The following is a 24,291-nucleotide window of genomic DNA, read 5'->3' as shown; positions in this document are numbered from 1 at the left end:
TTGATCTTTACAGAATTGTCAAACATTGCAAATCAAATCGCAGTTAAAAAATCCTGTCGCAAACAATGGCCTAATGGGTTATATGGAATCGCCAGAACTTTAAATTCTGTTTCCCAGCCTGTGAAGAAAAGAAGAGCTTTGTTTTCATCTGTCGACTCGCCTAGTTAGGGAAAAAGGTTTTTTGTGCAGCTTGTGTTGTTCTTTAATAAGTGCAGACAATGGTGGCCCGGTTGCTCGAGGTAAGGAGCCGTTTCAGTCTGTAGTTTTCGTGACATTGAAATCTTGAAATTTCGTAAAGATTCGCTTTTATTTTTGGGGGGCATAAGTTGAATTTGATTTCTGGGGAAAATTCGCCTTTAAAGGAAATGTTGAGTTTACAAAACCACCTCTTCTATTTTTAAACTGTAATTGTCAACATTCCAGCGAGCGAAAAATATTGCTCAGTAAAGTTAATCGGAAAACGCTCTTTTGAATGCTTTGAAGTCTTTTCTTACCTTCAAAAAAATGGACCCTAGGATTTTGCAGAATTCTGAAAGGTTCTTCCTCTAAAAAGATTGGCAAAACACCGAGCCAACGCATTATTTACTCGCGAGGCTAAAATACTACAAAGATCACTAAGTGTGTATCCTGAAAACGGTTTTTGCTTGTAAAAGCTTTATTTGTGTAAGGTTATTTGTGTTTTTTCATGTTGCAAACGGTGTTGAAATAAATACGACAGTATGATAATCTCATCTGGAGTTTATTTACTTTATGTGGTTTTACCAAGCCTCATATTTTCCTCATACACCTGTAATAATTAACCTTTACAGATCCTGCACCACAATGTGTAGGTAACAACAACCCCAAACATTTGTTATGTGTGTTAAATAATATAAGTTTGCTGCATGTATAATTAATGTAGGGGGTTTGAATGCAAATTGTACCACAGCGTAATTCAAGCTTCAGGCATTCAAGGATGCATAGTACCTTTTGCTGTTGTGTTTGCCCCTATTTTATTCCCTATTTTAGTAATTAGCCACTCATCAGGTTTTAGGTGTCGGCTGCTGAATGTAGTCTTTTCTTTTTTTCGTTATAGAAAGTGCTCAAAGTATTAAGAATAAAAACTATTGCAATAAGTTCGAGCTTTGTATAGCTTCTTACTGAGTTGTGTCTTATATTTCATACTCCCCTCCCACATAGAAAAAAATACAAACCTACTTTCTCATTTTCTATAGTGAACGTCAAAACCTGTATATTTAAGCAGACTCCATATTAAAGGTTGCATCCTATGTTAAGCAGATGAATAGCTCAGTATGTTTGAAAAGTTTCTAACTATATTTTGAGAAAAACAAAAAAATGTTTTCAAAAATAAATGTATCCATACCCATTTTAAGGGGTATTTTCTTTGTTTTAAAAGGTTTCAACCAGTCATAAGAGCTGCAAACAATAGCCAACTGAAGAAAACTTTACATTAATTTTTTTTTTCCTGGCATGCCTGTTTTATTCAGACTCATAAGAATTTGTTATAAGGATTCATATACATGCTGCGTTGCAAAGTTTTCTTGATTTTACTACCTAAAGCAATCAGAAGTATAGTATAGACAACAGTAAAGTGAGCGCCTTTTTGCATTTCAACATGTTTAAACATTGACTTTATTGATATTAATGTTTCATTCTAATGCTCTTAAAGCCGAGTCTGCAGGCAGAGCAAGTTTGTGTAATCTTTTGCTTTTAAGGCATCCTGCACCATGACACCCCAATCTTTCCCTTTAAATATACTAATAAACTCACATGTTGGTCTGCACATTATGATTGATCAGGCCTCATGCAACCACTAAGACATCGTAGGAAATTGAGGCTGTTATTATCAGTTAAGCTGATCAGTTTTTGAGCATATGACCTTCATATCACATTAAAATAAAAATCAATAAGAACTTCCTTTGGTCACACTTTGACCTCTTAATTTGGTCAAGTTTCTTTCATTGGTGAGTTAATCAATTTATGCACCTGCATAGGTTGCATTGAGAGAGACATTCTGGAGCAATAAAACATAGTGTGTGACTGAATCAGTGTATCTATTCATGCAATGGCTTGAAAGAGGCAATGTCAAGGAAAACATCTAGAAGGAGACAAATTAATATTAATTTAGTGTGTAGGATAACTGTGTGTCACTCAGTTGGTCACACTCTTCCCAGTATTCCTCAAATTTCAAATCCCAAATGCATTGGCAGCCAGATAGTTTAACAAAAGTATAAAAAATAATAAATAAATAAATAAATAAATAAGTGCTCCCTTGCCCCAAAATATAGAACTTGCACTGTTTGTCAGACTTGTACATTATTTTTTCCCACTATCAATTCCGTGGCAAGGTCATACAGACATCTTAAAAGAGAATTCATGATTGCTAGTAGTATTGTTCCTTCAATTCAACCTGTCAGAAAACAACAGAAAAGTTTGCAGACACTGAAAGACATATAGACTGCGAGCAGTCTCTCTTTTGCTTGAAAATCTGTAAGCAAGAGTATTTGAGCAGCGTATTCGAATTTGCGCCCTCACAACTCGTGCGACTTCGCTGCTCAAATAACCTCGCTTACAGATTTTCGAGCTGAAGAGAGACTGCTCACAGTCTAAGAGACACACAACATAAAAATGATGTACCAGTTTTATGAAGCCTTTATATGTTGTATTTTATATTATATCCTCAGGGAGGGAGCCAGGATGGCATAAGGACTCAGTTCTCTCTTTACACCCTCACTCATCCTTCTTTTTACCAAACGATTTTTATGCATTAAAGGTTGTTACAATTTTACATTTTACATTTTACGTTTTTTACATTTTACATTTTTATACATTAAAGGTTGTTATAGAATTGGGCGGGCATTCACACAAGCTTTGCTGCTTTCTGCTGATTAGAGATATCCACTAAGTACAGGTTTGTTTTTCTTAAATTATGGAAAGAAACGTTTTGCCACATTTTGAGTTATTCGACTGCTGAATACAAAGTGTCTGCTTAATATGAGGTCTGCATAATACAGGTTTCACCATACAAGTATAAATGAGTTAATTAGGCTTTCACTGAGGAGGGGAGGTACAAGAAATAAGACATAAATATATAGATTTAGCCAGGGCTAAAAGCGAGGCTCCCATTATATATTTATAATTTAAATCAAACAATAAACTTGTATTCCACAATTCAGTTAACTTTAGAGCACATAGCACATTCATGTGACTTTTGAGGGAAAGGCTAAGTGATTTTAGAGAAAAATAATTTGCAAACAGCCCAAGAGTGAACAAAATCTTACATCGAGTTGATAACCTCATATGTACACCCAAAAAATAGCAATCATCTTCGATCACATTTAAGAGCCATAATGGCTCTTGATCACCGTAAGATTAATTAGGCCTGGAAAAAAAATCAGGTTGAATTTTTTTGCGTTCGACAAGTTTACCTTACAAAATCTGGCCAACAAATCTGGTTGCGTGTAAACCAACCTTTTATACCATTTATACACCACATCTGAGTTGAAACAGTATTATGAGGTACTGTTTTTATCATACAGACCTCGGACAGAATTCAGTATTTCACAATTTTGCAACAGAAATTGCACTCATTCAATATTCAGGACGATCGAAGCACGCGTGGGCTTTTAGCTAAACCGTTAAAAAATGTCCAAAATCACATATACAGCCAGCCGGTTCTCACTTTTGCAGAGCGAGCTGTAGCGAATGTTTGAACATACTAGAGTTAAGCTCCAACATAATAAAGAAATTATTATGTTTATTTTTTATTTAATGGGTTTATCGATCTGTAATCTTTAAAAGCGTTTGATACGCGCGGCATTTTGAGTACTCCTGCAAGCGATGTTCACTGAACGACTGAAAACAAACGGCACAGCGATTAAAATTACAAGAGAGACTACCAACAATCAATAAAGGAAATATAATTCGGCGAAACATATACAGAGACAACATTTTTCATTCACGAAGACAAATATTAAAGTGTCTCTAAAAATCCTGAGTCTTCAAGCTTAAAGCTTAAGTTTGTGTTTTAAGCCGGCTTCCCGGTATTTACTGTTTTCACAGATGAACTCGAGGCAAGAAAATCGCTCAAAGCTTTCTTTTACTGCCAGAATTATAACTAAATGTTCTTTGGAACGTTTTCTTTCTAACTGCGGTGAGAAAATGTCTCAGGGGCGGATCTAGGGGGAGGGTGCAGGGGTTCCCCCCCCCCCCCCCCCCTGAGATGACCTGCGGTTTTCTATACAACTGGTATTCTGCAAAAAAAAACTATGTGGTTTATTGGTGTTGAATTAGAGCAAGAGACGAGTGCACCCCCTCCTAAAAAAAATCCTGGATCCGCCCCTGTGTCTAAAGACTTTTTAAAGTTGTTTAAGCTTATATCAAGTTTACCTGGTTCTTGGTCAGATCAAATTGTCTCAAATCTTACAAACGTGCATAAACTACGCTCGACTTCTTTAAATTAGATATAAAAAACAAACATCAAACACAATAATTACTGAGGCTTAACATTCGAGATGCAGCTCCTGAAAGGTATCAAGTAAGGCCAGTATCGCTTCAGAGTTTTCAACCTTTACGCATCAAGCAAGGTGAAAAACAAAAACGTTGACATCCGAAATCGGATTCCCGACTTTGACAAGTGATGTATTAATTTCTCAACCAAAAACCAACTAGCCATGAATAACAGAAGGCTCCTGGTAGCAGCTAAATTTCATTTTGTGCATCCAGTGGAAAAAGACAGTTAAAAACATCACAAGTTGACACAAAACTCTCTCAGCTTCAGCTGTCAAAGTAAACAAGATTCAAGATGCTGCATAAATTTTCCGCATGAGCTCGCCTGTCAAATTTTGACCAATCAGAGCATAAAAAATGGACGTAGAGCGTGACCAACGCGTGACCATGGTGAGCAACAGGGCGGATAAAGGTTGGGCGGTGAAACGAGCGCGTCCGAGCAAAAAGGTGTGATGCAGTGGACTGGGACTCTGCTTAAGAAATGTCGCTTGTTTTCGACCTCGGTCAGGGCTTGCGATGTAGTTTGTCCATTAGACACTGCCGTTGTCACTGAATTATGGCGACTTGATTTGTTTTCTTGCACTTCCTCCTCGTTCCTTTGTGCTGGTACGCTGTCTCCGAGAGGCAAATGTTGCTATTTTTTGCGGGAGGTTTAATCGGAGTAGACAAACGTCTCTTTAAAAGGGTTTCTCTTATTACTTCCATGACTATACCACTGAATTATATTTTCGTTCTACTACTCGCCAATGTTGATGTTATTCCAAAACAAAAACAACTAAGTATTGTCTAAAACACGAAGGAAAATCTCATGCATGTCATCCAATGCAAAACTAAAAGTCGTTTTTCATAACTAGATGACGTGTATTTAATAAATGCGTGCAGCTCGTGCAAGGTGAAATTATGCTAATTTCAATTACCATCATCCTTCTTTTTAATTTTGGAAAAAACATCTCATATGTCTTTCTGTTTGTTCGAAACTTCAAAATTAGTTTCCCCTCCGTTTTTACTGTTTACTTGTTTTGTTTTAGAGAGAAAAACGGAGAAAAAACCTTACAACTAACCTCAATAAATTTTGTTTACATGCGGTTGCTGGATTTGCGACGCATTGCGCAAATCGCCATGGCGCGTTGCACCCGAGAAGCAAAGTTTGAAGCAGTACAACGCCACTATATCAAAATATATCAATCTAATTTTTTGTTATGTTATATAAAGTTTATCCCCCTTAAACATATGTAAAAATTGAGGTTAAGAAGTGTTAAGCTTTTGCAAACGAAACGGCGAAAGACGATTAGGTGATATTTAGTGGAAGGAGGAGGTATTCAACACTTTCAAATTAAACTCAAATTTTGGCATTATACGACCAACCAGTTTTACTTATAGGCATACAGACACAAACATATGAAACTGTTTATTGATATTGTCATGAAACGAATTTACCTATTTAACACTGTAGCCTGAAATTACAGAAAGAAAATAGGATTTCCGGTTTGCAAAAAGGAAAATTTCGCCGGCCTTTAAGCGCACCGGAAGCGCGGAAAGAGCGCTCGTGCCAGTCCTGCTCCGCATCACACATTAAATGAAGAGCGGAGTGCTCGTTTCACCGCCCAACATTTATCCGCTCTGGTGAGCAAAGTCGAAAGCAACTGTCTTGCCTGTAATAACTGGCTGAATTTTCGGGTCCGAGGTCAGTTTTAAATCAAAATTTTAATTGTGCGGCCCAAAAACAAAACATATTTCATATGAATGAAAAAAAATCAAACTTGAGCCTGCGATCATTTGAAAACTAGTAACTTGTCAGCGGATAACTTCAAAAAAATACCTGACCTCGATGGGCCAACACCTGAGCCCGCGATACCTTCAAGTGATACTGGTCAGCGGATACCCTGTTTTGACAGCTGTCAATTGATCAAAATATTGATTTCTAATGCATGTGTGCATTATCAGTTTTCCTGTGCTCTCAAACTAGCTAGAAAGTATGAGATTGAACATTGATCGCGATCTAGTAAAACAACTGGTCAGCGGACAGATTCCAAATAACTCACGTCACCTTGATGAGTTGACACATGAGCCCCCGATATGGCAATGTGATACTGGTCAGTGGCTATCCTGTTTTGACAGCTGTCAATTGACCATATCGTGAATGGTCAATGTAAAAGGATGTGGATTTGCTAAGACACGCCTGAGACACCCCTCCCTTCCTTTTGATAGTCTCCCCTACCCTACCCGTACAATCTGTAGACGCGTACGTACGTACGTACGTACGCTCGGTCAGTCACGTGACAACCAAAAGAAAAGAGGTTGACCATATTCCATGAGTATGGGGCTCTGTCCCACGCGCGCTTCGCGCGCGAGGGAGCCCCGCTATTATAAACAAGAAGCTATACACAGCTTGAACTTATGGCCGTAGTTTATATTCTTAACCGGGGGCGGATCCAGGATTTTTTTTAGGAGGGGGTGCACTCGTCTCTTGCTCTACTTCAACACCAATAAACCACATAGTTTTTTTTTTTTTGCAGAATACCAGTTGTATTAGATAACCGCAGGTCATCTGAGGGGGGGGGGGGGGGGGGTGCGCACCCCCTGCACCCTCCCCCTAGATCCGCCCCTGTTAACACTTTTGAGTGCTTTCTATAGAGAAAAAAAGAAAAGACTACACTCAGCAGCCGACACCTAAAACCATGAGTGCTTACTAAAGTAAACAAAACTTGCTGGATCAATAAGTGGCAAACACAACATCAAAAGGTTCTATGCATCCAAACCCCTATATTTATTATGCATGCAGCAAGCTTATATTATTTAACACACATAACAAATGTTTGGGGTTGTTGTTACCTACACATTGTGGTGCAGGATCTGTAAAGGTTAATTTTTACCAGTTTATGAGCAAAATATGAGGCTTGGTAAGACCACATAAAGTAAATAAACTCCAGATGAGATTATCATACTGTAGTATTTATTTCAACACCGTTTGCAACATGAAAAAACACAAATAACCTTACACAAATAAAGCTTGTACAAGCAAAAATCGTTTTCAGGATACACACGCAATGATCTTTGTAGTGTTTTAGCCTCGCGAGTAAATAATGCGTTAGCTCAGTGTTTTGCCAATCTTTTTTAGAGCAAGATCCTTTCAGAATTCTGCAAAATCCTAGGGTCCATTTTTTTGAAGGTATGAAAAGACTTCAAAGCATTCAAAAGAGCGTTTTCCGATTTTTTGCTCGATGGAATGTTGACAATTACAGTTTAATCGAGTAGAAGAGGTGTGTGAACTCAACACTTTCTTTAAAGACAAATTTTCCCCCGAAATCAAATTCAACTTACTTATGAGAAAAAAAAATGAAAGCAAATCTTAACGAAAGCTCAAGATTTCAATTAAACAGGACAGAGAAAACTACAGACTGAAACGGCTCCTTACCTCGAGCAACCGGGCCACCATTGTCTGTCCTTACGAAGAACAACACAAATTAGCCGCACAAAAAACCTTTTTCCCTAACTTGGCGAGTTGACAGATTAAAACAAAGCTCTACTTTTCTTCTTAGGCTTGCAAGTACAATTTAAACTCCTGGCGATTCCATTTAACCCATTAGGCTATTGTTTCCGATTCATGCCGATTTGATTTGCAATGTTTGAAAATTCTGTAAGATCAAACCTATTGTTTACCGATTTCCACGCATGATTTGATCCGTCAATCAAATTGAGCTTTTTGGTTTCTTTACTGATTTAGGAATATTAACCTCCGCTTCTATTAACCTCGTGTTCAATAAAGAATTGCTAATTGTCCAATGTGAAGTGCGGAACAAAATATGAGTTAAGCAGGAAAAGGTGTGTTCCACAAGATTCCCTGTCATGTCCTTGACAAAAATACAGGAAACCTTTATACGTTCTTTTCCTTCCTCTTTCAATAGAAAATACGTCCACACGGTTGCTTGTACGGTCGTCTTTGTAGGACCCGCGCTTCTTGTCTTCAACGCTTATCCGGGCCGCAAATTGCAATGCTACTTGTCCTCTTTCCAGCTGTTCAAACAGAAACGATGGTCACGTGGTCGCTTTAACCGATTTCTACCGTTGCTTGTAAAGGACCCTTTTGTGTAGAAGTTTTAAGCAGTTTCTACTGTAGGTTCTTTGTTGAAGAAGGCCAGTTTATCAACTCCACATTATCCCTCCACTTCAGCCGCGATCTTTTAAAATTTGTTAACGCCGCCTCGCTTTGGCGCGCTGAAATCGTGAAAGCGAGTTTTCCGGAAGTCAACCAGGTTACCGGAAACTGTTTCCGCGTGGTCCGCATAGTTCTAAAAATAACTTTTTTGAAATTAAGATATCCCAGCCAACGCCCTTAGTTTCCCTCTCTGTCCTATTATGGCTCTTGTCCGCTTTTAACTTCCCTTATTAATTCACCTGAAATGAATCGTGTGAAACGCCATCATTACGTATGCGTTACAGGTCTAATCATAAATTCCCTCTTAATTTCATCTTTCATGATCCTCCTCATGGTGTTGAGATAGTGATTAGCGGAGAAAGAGCGAGGAACACCAAAGAAAAAACACAAAAAAAGTTGAGAAGCAGTAGAAAGCAGAGGATAGCGTTCACTTGCGATCCCCTCCCATCCCCTCACTGTTTTCTCATGCTGTTTATTCTTTTCCCCATTCTCATATAGATCTCAAACTCTGCAGCAGGCGCTGACAATTAAGCTCACTCATTGCCTAATTTCATGCCGCGCGGGAGCCTGGCACTACCGGATTTTCCCGGACTTTTTAAATTCTGGATTGAAAATGGCTTGCAAAATAGAAGGTAAAACAAAGGTAAGTTAGTTAAAACGATATTAAGGGCCATAATACTCCAGAAAGTTAATATTCTATTAAAAGCTAAGAACAGGTGTTTTACTGCTATAAAGAGCCTCGATTAAAAATTTCGAGAAAAGAAAGATCTAATCGGAGACTTTCGCTACTTGGAAGTATTGGAAGGATTCCCGAATTGTTCGACAAAAAATTTGAACAAAGAACAGACGAGTTTAGCTCTTTTTACGGCGCTGGATCCGACCGAATATTGGGGAATGATAAGGGGTTTGATGTACCTGTTTTTACAGACCGTAAATAAAAACTACCAAAAAGCGAAACACGCCAGAGTGACCCTGAGTGAAAGGGCAACATTGTATATTAGGTCGGCAAGGCTTACAGTAGATTTTGTCCCTGTCGCTGTGTACGGTCTCAGTAGAAATTCTAAAGATCAGACCGGAAACAATTCTCACTGAACATGGATAAAAGCAAGTATACTTCAGTCTTACTTGAGAGGCATTTCTCGTCCGGTAACACTGCAGTTCCTGTCATTTGGGCAATCAGCTTGTAATCACAATCAAGAATGTCACGTACATCTACCTTTTGGCTAGCATGCCCTGAGTATAGACTAGTCCCTTATCTCCCTTCATGTGAACAACACTAGGTTTAACATACATAAACGCCACAAAGTTCACTACACTCAGTACCTTTCACGGACATTACTCTTTTCCGCGACGGGAATAATCCAGGTAAGTCCTTCTGTACTGCCCTTTTAAGTCCTGCTCCAGCATACTTAGGCTATGATCGGTACGTGCACAATCACATCTGTGTTCTTTCCTGTAATGATCCTCTACTTTTTATATGCGGGTAGAATTAAACAGAGGATCCTTTGCTGTAGAAAATTTGTAATCATGTTTGGTTCGAGCGACCTGTTCATCGAACAATTGCTTGCAGTTGCTGAGTGCCGGCTCCTTAAGTTTAGCTTCAGGGCATGGCAAAAATACTGCATCCTTTCGTTACTAAGTTTAGACAGATTCTCCGAGGGAATATTGATCAATATTTCTTCAAAAAAGAATGCCTTCGCTCGAGTTTTTACTCCGACTATCCGCCATTTTGAAACTGGACTTTTTAAAAAGTCCGAGAAAATCCGGTAGTGCCAGGCCCCCGCGAGGTATGAAATTAGGCAACAGCGAATCATTTGGGCCGGAGAATATCTGTTTCGCCTTTCGGTAGTTCCAGATAAATGTAAGAAAAAAGGTACAATAGAGGCTTCTAGGTTATTTTCAAGAGAATTATTTGGTAAACGTCTTTAAAGAAAAAAACCATTGTACTCAACGTAAAGGATTTGAAACCTTAAAAAAAGTACGAAGCAAGTGAATGAAACCTTGTCATTAATATGTTTGCATTGTTCAGCATTGTTCAAACGCTACCTGTGACAATATTATATACAATGTCTGATACAATGTATTCGTACCAAAAATTGCAGTTTTCTACAACCAAAAGATCTTCTTATGCTCTGAGAATATTCAGAGTGGAGAACGTTAGCTTTTCAATGCTCTGTTAACGAATTTTTTTACGAATTAATGATTCCTAAACCTTCTAAGAGGTACACTGTGATCTCATTTTTTGCGCGGTTAGCGGGTGTAAGTAGTACCATATACAGTTGGTATACGGAGTACTCATAACGCTTAATGATACATATGCTGGTTCAGTCATTGGTTCAGTCATTGTTAGTAGCACAAATTTTTCCTCTCGCGCACGTAGAATGTAATTAATAAGGATGAAAGTTTTAAGTTGAACGGCATTTGAGTTTTAAAGTCTTACGAGACAACGTGCAAAAGGACAGGCGATTACGTAAATGGACTAAAATGGCAACATCACTTATCGACAGCGCGTTTCCGTTTTTGTAAAAAATGGTCTAGTTTTTATTATTTCAAAGGAGATCCCACAAGTTCTGGAGTAAAGGAGCCAAGGGAAAATTCTCCCATGTCATTTAGTTTACTTCATTCAGTTCAAACAGTCATTTTCGCGGGGTTTAAGATTTGAAACCTAATCTTTCAAGCTGACACGTGTGCCTTCTCAAAATCAACTGCACAAGCGTTTGTAATTTAGCGACCGTAGAATGTATTGAAGACCCTTTACTCTGAGTTAGTTCGGAGGAATGTCAACAGTTGCACCGTACATTATGTCTGAATAATACATGATTTATTCAAACATGTGCAGTTTTAAAGGAACATGGTAAAGGAAGTTTGTCACGCTGAAGTATTAGAAAAAAGTATATCATATCAAATTACACTTGGAGGTCGTGCGTGGCCACTGAAAACCTATGGCGCGCCGTTAGCACGCGAGTCTTCCGGTGAGTCCTTCTTTCTTAGGATTTTATACCGAAGCTTCTCCTTTTCCAAGGTAAGCAAGTCTTCCACAACGGCAACGAAGTACACCAAGTACAAGATTAAAAAAGTGCAGACTCTGGAATCGATCAGCCGTGAACAAGATGTTATCTTTCTCTCGTGACCTATTATTATATTTCACATGCTCTTCCGTTTTATTGGAGGGCGGGCAGAATATTCCGAAGCAAAGCGACATTAAGAAATCGAGTGTTAAAACGTATGACAGAAAACAAGTGTTTGATTTATTTTTGAAAGCGGCTAACAATATGGTATTCTTTGCATACAACCGAAAGTGAAGTTGCGTCGGGTAAACGAAGAAGAGGAGCGTTTTTCGTTTTTCATGTAGAGTGATGTTTTAAATAAATTTATGCTGTATGTCGTTGTGGTACGGTCTGCGAAAAGGAAAGACACTGAACGCGCTAGAAGTTTCTCGTCATGCATACGTATCTTTTTCTAGAGATGAATAATATATATTTCCATGTATCATATAATCCAAAACCTGGGTAACGTCACCACGTTGTTTACAAGTGTAAAGTGATATCGATCAATATAACCACTCTCATTGGTTAATGCGCGGAAAGTTCCGCTGCAGACCCGTATCATGTTACTTTAAGACCACTCAATAAACCCACTATTCTGATTGGACAATATGCAGAATATTCCAAAACAACATGATAACATTTAAAAGTACAGATTTAAATGGAGAAGTACAAATTTAAATGGAGATCTGTTTTTTGATAATACTAATGTACCTAGGCTCAGCCACCAGCAGTACAACAACACAGCGCAGAGGTTAAAAAAACTGTTACAGGTTAATACACCTACATACTTTGTCATTGAGGTAAAAACATCGTTGAAGTCTGCTTCTGGCTCTAATGTACGAATATCCAAATACACTGGGTCTCCATACGCGTCGGTTGGAGCTGGGAGGAGAGGGTGAACAATAGTTCTCCCTGATTTGCTGGTCATATAAGCGTAAGCAATCTGTCCTTCGTTTAATAAATTGATGTCAGATACCAAATCCTCCATGCTAATGTCAGTGTCTACGACACCAATAAACACTCCTTTATGATAACAAGGAAGGGTTATTGATATTACAAGTCCTAAAATTAGGAAAAAAGAAATCAAAATAAGACTGAGACAAATGAAGCAATTTTTTCTACCATGTGAAGGCTGTGGACGCATAGGAACCAAACGAGTTTCAAGGCTTGTCTTTAAGCCCTGTTTCTTGATACAGATTCGTTTATAATTGAATGCCAATGAAAAGTTCGTATATTTTTTGCTTTGAAGTCATTTAATAATTTCTATCGCTTTTCCACGTGTGGACAAGGCGTTCTCGCAGGTCACATCATTTTCCGTTTTTGTATTTCTCGCTATTTCTTTTTCTGGAGCGCCATATCTCATTAACCTTGCCTCTCCCTTTTTCCTAAGGTCAATTTTTCTCTCAATTTTTCATACTCATGCCTTCTTTGAACTCTCCGTGGAGCTTGATGGAATATCTAAGGGCGTCTTTCAAGCGAATTTTTTATTGAGCACAGTAAACAGAAAAACACCAACCTAGTCCACCAGCATCAACATATGGGACAGAAGCCACTGGTCGATCAAGCTGCTTTCCGGCTGCAAAGAAGTTATAGTACAAACCTATTTTGCTTCTAAGGGTTTTGATGTCTTCTACAGCTATGTATTTTCCCTTCTAATTAAAGAGAAAGGAAACAATAACTACTCTGTTTAAATGTATTCTGGTGGTGATGCTGACTTCAAGTTAGTATTTCAAAGTTATTGTTTTTATTCCACATAAAAAAGCTCAGAATTATTTAATCAGAACACTTGAAAGTTTTACCGTTATGTCTCCAAGTGAAGCGTTAGAGAAGACTCCATACTTGGCTGTGTTTTGCAGGGCAATATCTTGAAGAATGTTGATTGTTTCCTGATCTACACCACCGAAGCCAAATGTCAAAATGACAACCGAGTTGTTAAGCTCCAGATTCCTGTCTCTTATAGTCTGGAAAATTGCTTTTTTATCATCGGAGGGTGCTCCGTCTGTGAGAAATAAGATAACTTTCCGCTTTGGTTTGCCTGCGTCTTCAGATGTTGTGCCCTTTAGAAGATTAAAAGCCTTTTCAAAAGCCAATCGGTATTGCGTTTCACCTAAAGACAAGGGAAAAAAAAAGGTTTCGATGATCATGAATCATTTTACAGCTGCCTGGTTAGGTCAGTAATTGATATATGCTGGTCTGTTGAGCGGGAGGCCGCTAGTTCAAACCCCGGTCGGACCAAAATTCAGGATCTTTTTCAAAATAACTTAGGAGAAAGTGCTTCCTTTATAAGACATCTGCAAACGGTTAGACTTCCTAGTCTTCTCAGATAAGGACGATAAATCGTAGGCCCCGTATCACAACCCTTATATAGATCAATTCTGTGAGACATTAAATAGGCACACACTGTTTGTAAAGAGCGGAGGACGTGGTCCCCGTTGTGGTGGTCTCTCATAGGGGAAGGGACTGTTACGGGCCCGCAGTAATTGGGTCATGAAGTTGCAGAGACCCTGCCAAGAATTGGCGAATCTAATAAAATAAAATGAAATAAAATAATGACTGTGATGATAATGGAACGATTTTTTTGTCCTTTTCTTCTTGCGCGCGAGTTTCCGAGAAACTTCAGTGGACATGGAGTCAGGCTTGAGAAAAGAAAGAGCCAACATTTCAAACGGCAGCATTGGTTTCTCCCGCGAGAGAGACCCATAATAATAATAATAATGATAATAATAATAATAATAATAATAATAATAATAATAATAATAATAATGGTTTATTGACAGTGTATCCACCTAGTGGCTCTTCACCTGTTAAAAACTACAATATAAAAAAAGAAAAACTTTAATATACTACAAAAAAAAATTGAATTGAAATCTACAATATAACAAGAACGCTCTTAGTAGCGTTGAGTCTCGCTTGCTTGGAGATGAGTTTTGTTGTCAAAGGCCCCGGTGCCGTTATACTACTTTTTCGTTTGGAATACAAAACGAGTGTTGTATGTCATAATGTATATACTCAAAAAGTAAAAATTGCAAGGGGAGACAGGCCGCATATCTTAGCCTCAAACCGGTGTGAAACCTTTGAAAACCTTCTACATATTGATATGGCTCCATTGAGGAGTACTCTTTCAGGGATTCTACACTCGAAAAATTGAACGATGATTTTTATCGGTATCAGGGGCCCATGACTCTGTCAGTATAAATATACATAGTTTCTTTGTACCGGACCAAGATACGGCTCGGTACAGTATATGTTCAGCACAGGAAAAAATGTGTAAGTTGAACAGAACCTTATACAACACACAGTTAATTCAGTTCGCGCGTATTCCTGTTGAATTTGTTGTCTGTTTTATAAGATATCAACATCGCATGAAAGTAATGACATTTTCCATAGCTGCTTAGTATCTACTTTTAATATCTCCGTACAGTCTCACAGTACAATGTTTAGAGTTGTACACAGCATGCATTTTAGATAGATAGATAGATAGATAGATAGATAGATAGATAGATAGATAGATAGATAGGCAGGTAGACAGACAGACAGACAGACAGATAGATAGATAGAGAGAGAGAGAGAGAGAGAGAGAGAGAGAGAGAAAGAGAGAGAGAGAGAGAGAGAGAGAGAGAGAGATAGATAGATAGATAGATAGTCTAGATAGATAGATAGATAGATAGATAGATAGATAGATAGATAGATAGATAAATAGATAGGTAGGTAGGTGGGTAGGTAAGAACCTTAGTTTATGGCACGACTAAAAGATCAGCATTGCTGGTGGGGTCGTGCATACAATAATTACAAGAAAAATAAGGAGCACTGAAAGCAAATGTACACTTAAAAATTAAAAACTGTTAAAATTTTTTTCTTGTCTTACAGTATCACCAGGATAAAGCGTTTCATTTTCCCGGAAAATTTCACATTCTCGTCAAAGCAATCACTGACTCAGACAGACTCGGATTAGTTTACTTGAATTTAGCGTTCAGTACAGCGAACGGGGTTATATTCTGTGAAATTTATCTACAGTTTGCGGCCCACATCATCACTGATCCACGTTTTATTTATTTATTTTATCTTCAAGTTCTTTTTAACCGATCCTTGATTCCTGATTTCTCGATCCTCGATCCTCGATCCTGATTTTCCAGTAGACCTTGAAGTTTTGCTCATTAAGATTATTCTTTTTTTTTTTTCGACCACTGAAGTGATCAGTTGTTCCAAAATAATCAACGCTTTCAAGTCATAGAATTCTTGGACCAACCCGTTCCGGAAAAGCTCGATATGGCATTTCTATTAACTATGGACATGAAGTGCTGCAAGTAGAGTGTGCGGTTAGTCAAGTTCAAAGCTACCCGTATAAACACATCCGTGACACGTTAGGGTGGATTTCCACTGATGCGTCTTTGGCTCCGCACGTTAACGCACGTAAATTTTAATCACGTAAATCAAATAGAGGTAAGATATAAAGTATTCAGATTAAACGTCAAATTAAGCGAGTTTCTACTTTTACGCTAACATAATTGTACGTGCAGCCTTTCATACATTGCCTTTATTTTATTTGCAAACACAAAATTTTACCCACGTGCGCACGTAAAAATTACGTGACAGTGGATACTTCATATCTCTAGTATTTATGAAGTGCAACACGACTTCACATCATAACAACTGCGAAAATCTATCAATTAAATACATAAAACAAAGTGAATCTATTTAACCGTACATTTCCTGTAATTGCGACAATATTCTGAGAAACGTAACCCCTTAAAAAGCCACAAAATCCTGAGGATTTCCCCGCTATAATATTTCATATTTCATCCTGCTTGGGGATGTACCTGCATGTCGTGCATAATTACACGAAAATCAAGGGCCTTCATTCGAAGAAAATTACGTCATTGCCAAACTTACACGCGTCATTTCAGTCATCGCCGAAATAAACTGCATTCTCATCACGAGACTCATTTCCATACAATGAAAGTCGTCACGATTCTTATCCCCAGTTTCCACGGTCTTCGCTAAGAACGCGGGGCCTACAAACTAGGTCCGACTAATAATTTTGTTTGAGTTTGCAAAGTAATTCTTTCTTATTAGTAGGATTCATTTTTGAGTACCTTTTCTGCTTTTTTTCAGCTGTTCTTTTTTTCGCAGCAGGTTCAAAGTTGTCATATATATGTTTTTTTCTGCGTTTTCTTATAATTCTTTTCCTTTCATTTTCCGTAATTTCAGAAGAACAGTGAATAAATTGTATATCATACTCTAAGTCTGACATTGTTCATTTTGAACAATATTTAGAATTGCCTCCATTAGTTTATTTATACCACTAATGTGTTTTATGTGTTTCATTGTAGATGAAATACTATCTTCATAAGCCAGAAGTGAAAACAATTGCTTCTCTTTAGTATTTTGTTGGTAAATGCAAGCGATACAGTAACTTGAAATGCACATTAAAAATCCTGTTTTCCCATAGTTTTTCAAGATCAATGCCTTTAAAGATATCATGTTTTTAGGTAAACTAGTTAATTTCCCATGACTTACTTTACTAACATCTACTTTTATTTTCATACCAAAAATTGTAACATTCTCAGCCATATTAATAGATTTTGAATGATAGTCATTTTTGATTACATTGTTAAGCTCAGAGCCATTTTGAATGATTGCATCTAAAGTTTTTGAGTTCCAATAACTGCATGATGAAATAATTGAGTAACAGATGGAATAAAAAGCTACTGCAAAACAGTTGTTTTTCAAACACTTCTTGTGTTGATCTAATGATGTATTATTTAATATATCTTTTACATTGTTGCTTGTTGTTATGTCATATTTTGTTATTTGTAAACCTTTAAGTTCATACATTTGGTATATTCCATATAAACTTTGAAAGTATTCTATTAAGTTATCTTTAGATGGTATATCTAACAGTACACAAGTCCCTTGACGATGACTCTTACCATAAATATCTCGGGCATGAGAGTCAAACACTTTAAAATGGCCATTATAAACACAGTAAACAATACTGACAGTAATACAACCAACTGTCAAAATAAATGATCTGTATTGTTGTGATATCAATGACTCAAAAGCTCTTTTTAGGCCTAAACAGTATTCGTATCCTTCAATGGTAGCCTCACCATGGACATTGCCACTATAGCTTGCACTGTATTCCAGCCGGAAATTTTCTTCTGCTACTGTAAGCATTGCTGGTAATTCAGATAGCAGTAAATAAGAGCATCTTGCTAGTTGTGATAAACTACTGTAAAGTTGATTGCCAATATGCATTATTTGTTTTAAGTCACCAGAGTTACTTATTCCTTTTGTATTATGGTATATTAAAGCACATAAACTCATTGCAACACATTGCTGCCCTGGATTTTGCCCAAATACATGAGCATCTCCTTGACTATATGGTGCTTGTATTGTTTTAGTAGGATCAACACCGTGCATAAGAGGACCAGGGTTTTTCTCTATATCATTTATCACCGTATAATCCATTAATCTTTGCAAAACATAACATTCGCACAATGGTACGTTGTTTTTCGAAGCGTTCACAGAGATTGAGAGCATCGTGTCGATATTCATCCCCAGATTCTGCGCTACCATGACCCGGAACACGTGTTTACAAAACTATTCTTTCCGTCACGTTTAGCTGTATTTACTTTTTCGCACGTGAAGGTCAGAACCAAATTACCATAAGATCAGAGGGAGCACGTGTTTACAGTTTTACTTTTTGTTATGTCTGTTTTGCATTTACGATTTTATCGGCTTACTATGTCATATAAGCATGAAACGTAACCTGTTTTAACGAAAAAGATAAAGACTGATTTTTTTACATGGAAGAAAAGCACTTAAACGTGAAAAACATTGCGCGTTATTCCAGTCATCCCCCAAAATAAACCACATGCTCATCACGAGACTCATTTCCATACAATGAAAGTCGTCACGATTCTTATCCCCAGTTTCCACGGTCATCGCTAGGAACCCGTGGCCTACAAACTAGGTCCCACCGACGAAAAAAAAACTACTGCATTTTAAGAGTCTCGCTTTGCTCAAGAGCAAGCTCGACTAAAAAGCAAAAGTATCAGACTATAAAAGGATATTGTATAAAAAATAAAAAATGTTATAAAGATTAGTAATAGTAATACAACCATATGTACAATTTACAAACTATTTACAAGTGATTTTAATAGATAGGCATTAACTTCCCTACAATATACTTTGAAATCGCTGCAGTTTCTAATATTTGCCGGAAGGACATTAAATAACTTAGCAGCAGAGTCTTGAAAAGTGCCCCTCTCCATTGGTATAGTTAATCTTGTTGCTGCTCCTGACCGCAAAGATCGCATATGTTTAACAGTATCTAGTGGTACGTAAGACAGCCAGCTGGGGGAGTACAAAGCCTGGTGAAAGAGGTTGAGAACGTGGAAATCTCTTCGCTGTCTTACTGGTAACCATCCTATCTTAATAATATCGTTAATGTCATTTACATACCTATTCAGGACAAAATTAGCAGCTACTAGCTGGACACGTTGTAAACGTTTAGTTGAAATTCCGGCAAAGGGTAATAGACAGTGTCACAATAGTCAAGTTTTGACAGCACCAGTGACTCCACTAAGTGCTTTCTGAGCCTATAACCAGCAAAGTTCTTGAGTTTTTTTTTTAAGTTTTCTTAGTATTTGTATTGTTCCGTAACAGCTCTTGCACGTTGCTTTCACGTGCTCATCCCAGTTAAGATGCTGGTGGAAATGGACACCAAGAAGCTTACTTACATTTCCATATTCTAATGTACTATCTGAAATTGTAATAGCTGGTAGGTCCTTATCTAAACTATGTACATGTGACATCTGGCTTGTGGATAGCAACATCGTCTTTGTCTTCTTCGAATTAAGTGCTAGATGGGAGTCGTTAGACCAGGAGCTCACAGTGTTTAGTGTGGAGTTCAGTTCTTGCGCACATGTTTGTAGCTCAGGAGCTAGACAGCTGGAGTAGATTGTAGTATCGTCAGCGTATTGAAATGAACCAATCGAGGAAGGGAGATGATCTTGCAAATCGGAAACATAGAGATTAAATGACATTGGGCCGACGATCGACCCTTGTTGCACACCAAAACGTACGTTCACTGATTCCAGATGTACGATCATCCATCTGTACGAAATGTGACCGGTCTTTCAAGTAGCTATTCAGGCAGCGCAGAAACGGCTTCGAGAAACCAGGCGTTGATAACTTAGTTATTAGAACATTATATAATATAAAAATCACTTTTTTGTTTATAGATTATGATATCAACATTTTTTGATGACGTCAACTCTAGGAAATTCTGACGTCACTTGCTCCTTGCCATCTAGAAATAAACTATGACATCATCCTATCTCAATGGAGTCCATGACGTCATCAGAATTAATTTAAAGTATGACATCATCCTATCTTAATGAGATGCATGACGTCATCTGCGGTAATTTATACCGCTCAAAAAGTTAATTAAATCCGCAAAAAACCGGCGTAAAACATCCCTCCTCCACTACTGTTGACACTACAGCTGCCCCCCGCTCTGTATATTGTCGGTTATTCTTGCTCGTTGTGTAGGTCCGTTGAAATAATACCGATTCACAATGAAGATTTTCACGCATATTCCATACAATAGGCGAGATAAATACAGGAAACGCAAGGTTCCACGCACTGTTTCAGTTCGATTTACACAGCTTTGATCAAAACATTCTCAGTTTCGAGAATAGTTTATTCTAAACCAATGAATTAGAAGTTGAATTTTTCGCTATTTCTTTTTCACTGTTGACATTCAGTTCATTTTATTTGCCGGAAAGTAAGCCTTAGAAATTAAAAGGACGTTTTTGATCAACTTACGCTCGCGCGTTGCAGTCGTATTTTAAACTTTACAGCGGAAGGACATCGTGGGCAGGGAATAAGTCAGCACGGAAATTGATTGTCGGTGAATTTCTGTAACGTCCATCGTTCTGCTAGTGATAAGTTACCCGTTGATTCACTCGACTTGTTTGTTTGGGGCTGAGTCTTATTCCGGTCAAAGAAAGAGTAAAAGTGTCTGGCAAGGTTTCCAATCAAAGATTTGTGAACTCGTGTCTCCCAAACTCTTATACACAGTTATACACACCCTATAACTTCATCTGCGCTTAACGAGTGTCTTTTGGACCATAACTGTAGGCAAAACAACTGCTCCACAAAATGTCACTGATAACACCGCGTAACGCAAAAGAGTATCGAAGTATGACTGCACACTAAATGTCACAAAATTTACCTAAGCGGTCCCTTCGGCATTTTCTGTCTTTACATCATCCTAACCATTTCTTACTTGCGGGCGCAAACAATAGAAACGTCATCATTACCTACCGATTCCTCGCGGCCCCTGTTCACGCAAATCGAGGTTTTTTCTGGCATACGGACTGTATATTTCAACTGTAAGTACTTTCCTTAATATACGCGCGAGTTAGTAGAGTGCCTCCTCGGGATTTCTTCTCCTGGGCGAAATCCCTGCGGGGGCAATAAAAAGTAACTGAAAAAAAAAATGAAAACAAGCTCCACTACAAGACTCGGTCAGAAGGTATATTAGAAAGATTTCTATAGCCATGTTTTTGCAAATCCAGTCAGATATATAAAATATATGAGGCGCCTAGCTCTTACCGTGGGAAACAAGTCCTCCAACATAGCTTTTTAAACTATTGATGTTTTCAGGAGTTGCTCTTGCTAACCGTTCATCGTAACATAACCTTTTCCCACCAAAGATTCCAGGGGTTGCGACCCTAGTGTTAAAGGATACAATTCCAACCTAAAATTAAAAAAGAAAAGAAAAGAAAAAGTTTACTTTCGAAGCCAGTTAAAATTTCATGTGAAGAAAATTATTCGGCACGATGCATTGAAATGTTAGCGCGGGTAACATGGGTTTCCGCGATTGAGGCATTTCGCGAAAGTCGAAGCGAAGGCAAGGCGAACTCGCCCGGAAACGCTTTCTAGTCGAAACGTCGATTGGCTATTGTATTCAAGCTAATATATATCCTCTCTCATCTGCAACCCTATTGATAAGCACGTAGCACAGATGTTTTCTGTTCCTTATTTAGTTAATATTCACTTACATGATCTTTTGGATTCATGGTTTCTAGCACTGTGTTTGCAGCTTCTTTGGCGATGACAAGTTTCTCTCCAATCATGGATGCACTTGTATCGATCACCAAAACCACGTCTTTAGCTTCCGGAGTGGCGGTTTCCACGTAAAACGGTCTGTATCGAGGGTCGTATTTAGAACAATCCTTTTCGTTAAAGTGAACCGGAAAGACAGTCAACATGCCTTCCTCTGAAGCAAAGTACTGCCAAGTGAAGAAAGAATACGTTTTAAAAATAGTTTGCATTTCCAAAAGAACGCTTTCATCTAAGTGGACTGGGCTGGGTGAAGCAGTACTAGAAATCTGAGCACAAAAATTGTTTACGTCCACTAGAGATCGGAACCTCGTGTTGTATTGAAGTTTAGATTTCTCGGCCTTACAGCATTCCTTGGCTGGCTTTGTATTCGCAGCTCGATTGTACGAGTCTTCAACTGCTTTCTTCAGTCGCCTTACCACTGCAAACCTGGTTTTGAACTTGTCTGCAAGTTTGGCAGCTAGAGCTGGAAGAGTATCTTTTGCAGTCATGGTCTGCTTGTGGTACTGAAGTTTCTCCAAATGTATCTAAACGAGAACGAAAATAAAGGCTCTGGCTGAGCTCAAGATTTCTTTTGCGTTTTCAGAAAAAAAATTATCTCAAAATACCTGCATTTAAATTTCTTCCTTGTCGTATAGAGAGAGCAGTATCCAGTTTTAAATGTCTTATTTTATTTGAAAACTTACTTCCCGGATGTTTTACATGTAATTATAGCTCTCCTGTTCTAAAACAAATATATTCCAAGTCAAGCAAAGAAAGAACGTAAACTGCGCTCGTTCTCTTCCCCGATTGCTAACTCAGGGTAAGGTTTCGCAGATGCTAAATTTCTACGCTCACGTCTACCGTATAGATTTTGGTGCTGACACGAAAAGCGATCCGGTATAGTATAGACGGCAAGGGCACCGAACTGGAACAAGCAGTTCACACACATCGAACATCGTGCCGCAGCGGTTGGCCGAGAGGGTTTAATTGGAGAACTAAATCCTACTCCTAAATCCTACATATCTGTTACCTCCGTCTCAGTGGATTCTAGTCCTCACTCCTACTTATTATGTTCCGCTACGGTCCGCATTACTATGCTCATTACACAAGAATGTGCCACAGAACCTAGCCAATAAGTGACGCACAACTTTCGAGATCGGCCGTCCGCAGCTTCGTTCCGCTACAGAAATCGAGCAGAAATCCGCCTGTTCTTATGTGTGAAAAGAAGCCCTATCCAATAACATTTTCTTGCCGGCGCAAAAGCTATCCTGTGTAGTGTGATATAGCTTCAGTTTTCATCTAATTTTGCTTAACTCATTACGCCATCAGCTCTTTATTTTCTTTGTTAGGCCCGAGAGAGTTTGCAGGCAAGGGGGGACCCTGGGCATCTTTGGGGCAAAAAACTCACTTCAATTTTTATCTCCACCCTTGGAAATTTTTATTGTTTTGGGCTACGGCAATACTCCGTGCTCTATAGAGCCGCAAAATGTAATTTCTAACGATTGAGAGACATGGAAACGAATTAGTCAGAAATGAATATTCTGACGGCACGGTTTAGAGCTCGAGGCGCGCGGTGGTTTGTGGCATATTTTCGGACTATTTATGGTTTTCAGTGGCGCGGGATTTGTGGCATTATACGTCAGCTCAGTTGCAGTGTTCGTTTTCGTTTTGTTTTGCATAATTTCTTTTCCAATGGCTTATATCCTTACGTGTTCAGATCTGTATTTTTTTGTTGGAATAAGTTTTTTGGACCTGCCTTCTTTGAAATTAATTAGTCGCTTTGGACGACTGTGTGACAAGGTATTCACTGTTCTTAGTTATTCGCTTAAACTCATTACCTGCCACGCCATTTGTAGGGGAATACGTTTCCACACATTTTTTGGCCACTTCTCAAGGGTGGAGTTTAGTGGTTTTTCGTATAATATTTTGCTAGAAGTGTAAGGTCGAATGGGTGTAACTTAACTACAGTAGGATACATCTACATCAGATGACTGACTGACGCATCTTAAACAAACTTTTAGCATTGAATGTCTCGTGTCAGTGGAGTCAGAATAAGTTCTGCCTGTACATGGGTGACCATTTAGTTCTGAACTCGGAAGTAAAAATGTTTCTGGCTGGTCAAGTCCAAAAGGCTTCAAGAACTGTTTTCGAAATGCCCCAATAAACCATCGACAAACTATGCCAGATGATAGATTTAATTAAGTGAAAATGAACAAGAAGTCGGAATCATGATTACAACACTACTGACAAAATTAGTTTAAAACGCATGTCCTGGATTTTTTAAACTCTTGGTATTTTTCCACTCCATCAATTGATACGTCTAGGCCGTCTAAAGATCCATATCGATCTTCTCAAATCCCAACCCGTCGATGTCAGAATCCTCCCTCAGGGTTATTGTGTTTCCATCCTTAGTATATTGACAGGATGAAAATAAAAAAACTCAAACCCCCAGTCAATCAA

At 38.3% G+C, this 24,291-nt stretch overlaps 1 pseudogene; it reads right to left on the bottom strand.

Annotated features, from left to right (window-relative positions):
* LOC140923481 (VWFA and cache domain-containing protein 1-like) overlaps positions 1–23,681 on the bottom strand; it is a 47,371-nt pseudogene extending 23,690 nt beyond the window's left edge.
* Between the last annotated feature and the right edge of the window lie 610 nt (positions 23,682–24,291).

Source organism: Porites lutea, chromosome 13 (assembly GCF_958299795.1).
Source record: "Porites lutea chromosome 13, jaPorLute2.1, whole genome shotgun sequence".
NCBI classification, from domain to species: domain Eukaryota; kingdom Metazoa; phylum Cnidaria; class Anthozoa; order Scleractinia; family Poritidae; genus Porites; species Porites lutea.
Note: the sequence above shows the minus strand (reverse complement) of the source record. Positions and strands in the feature narration are given on the sequence as shown.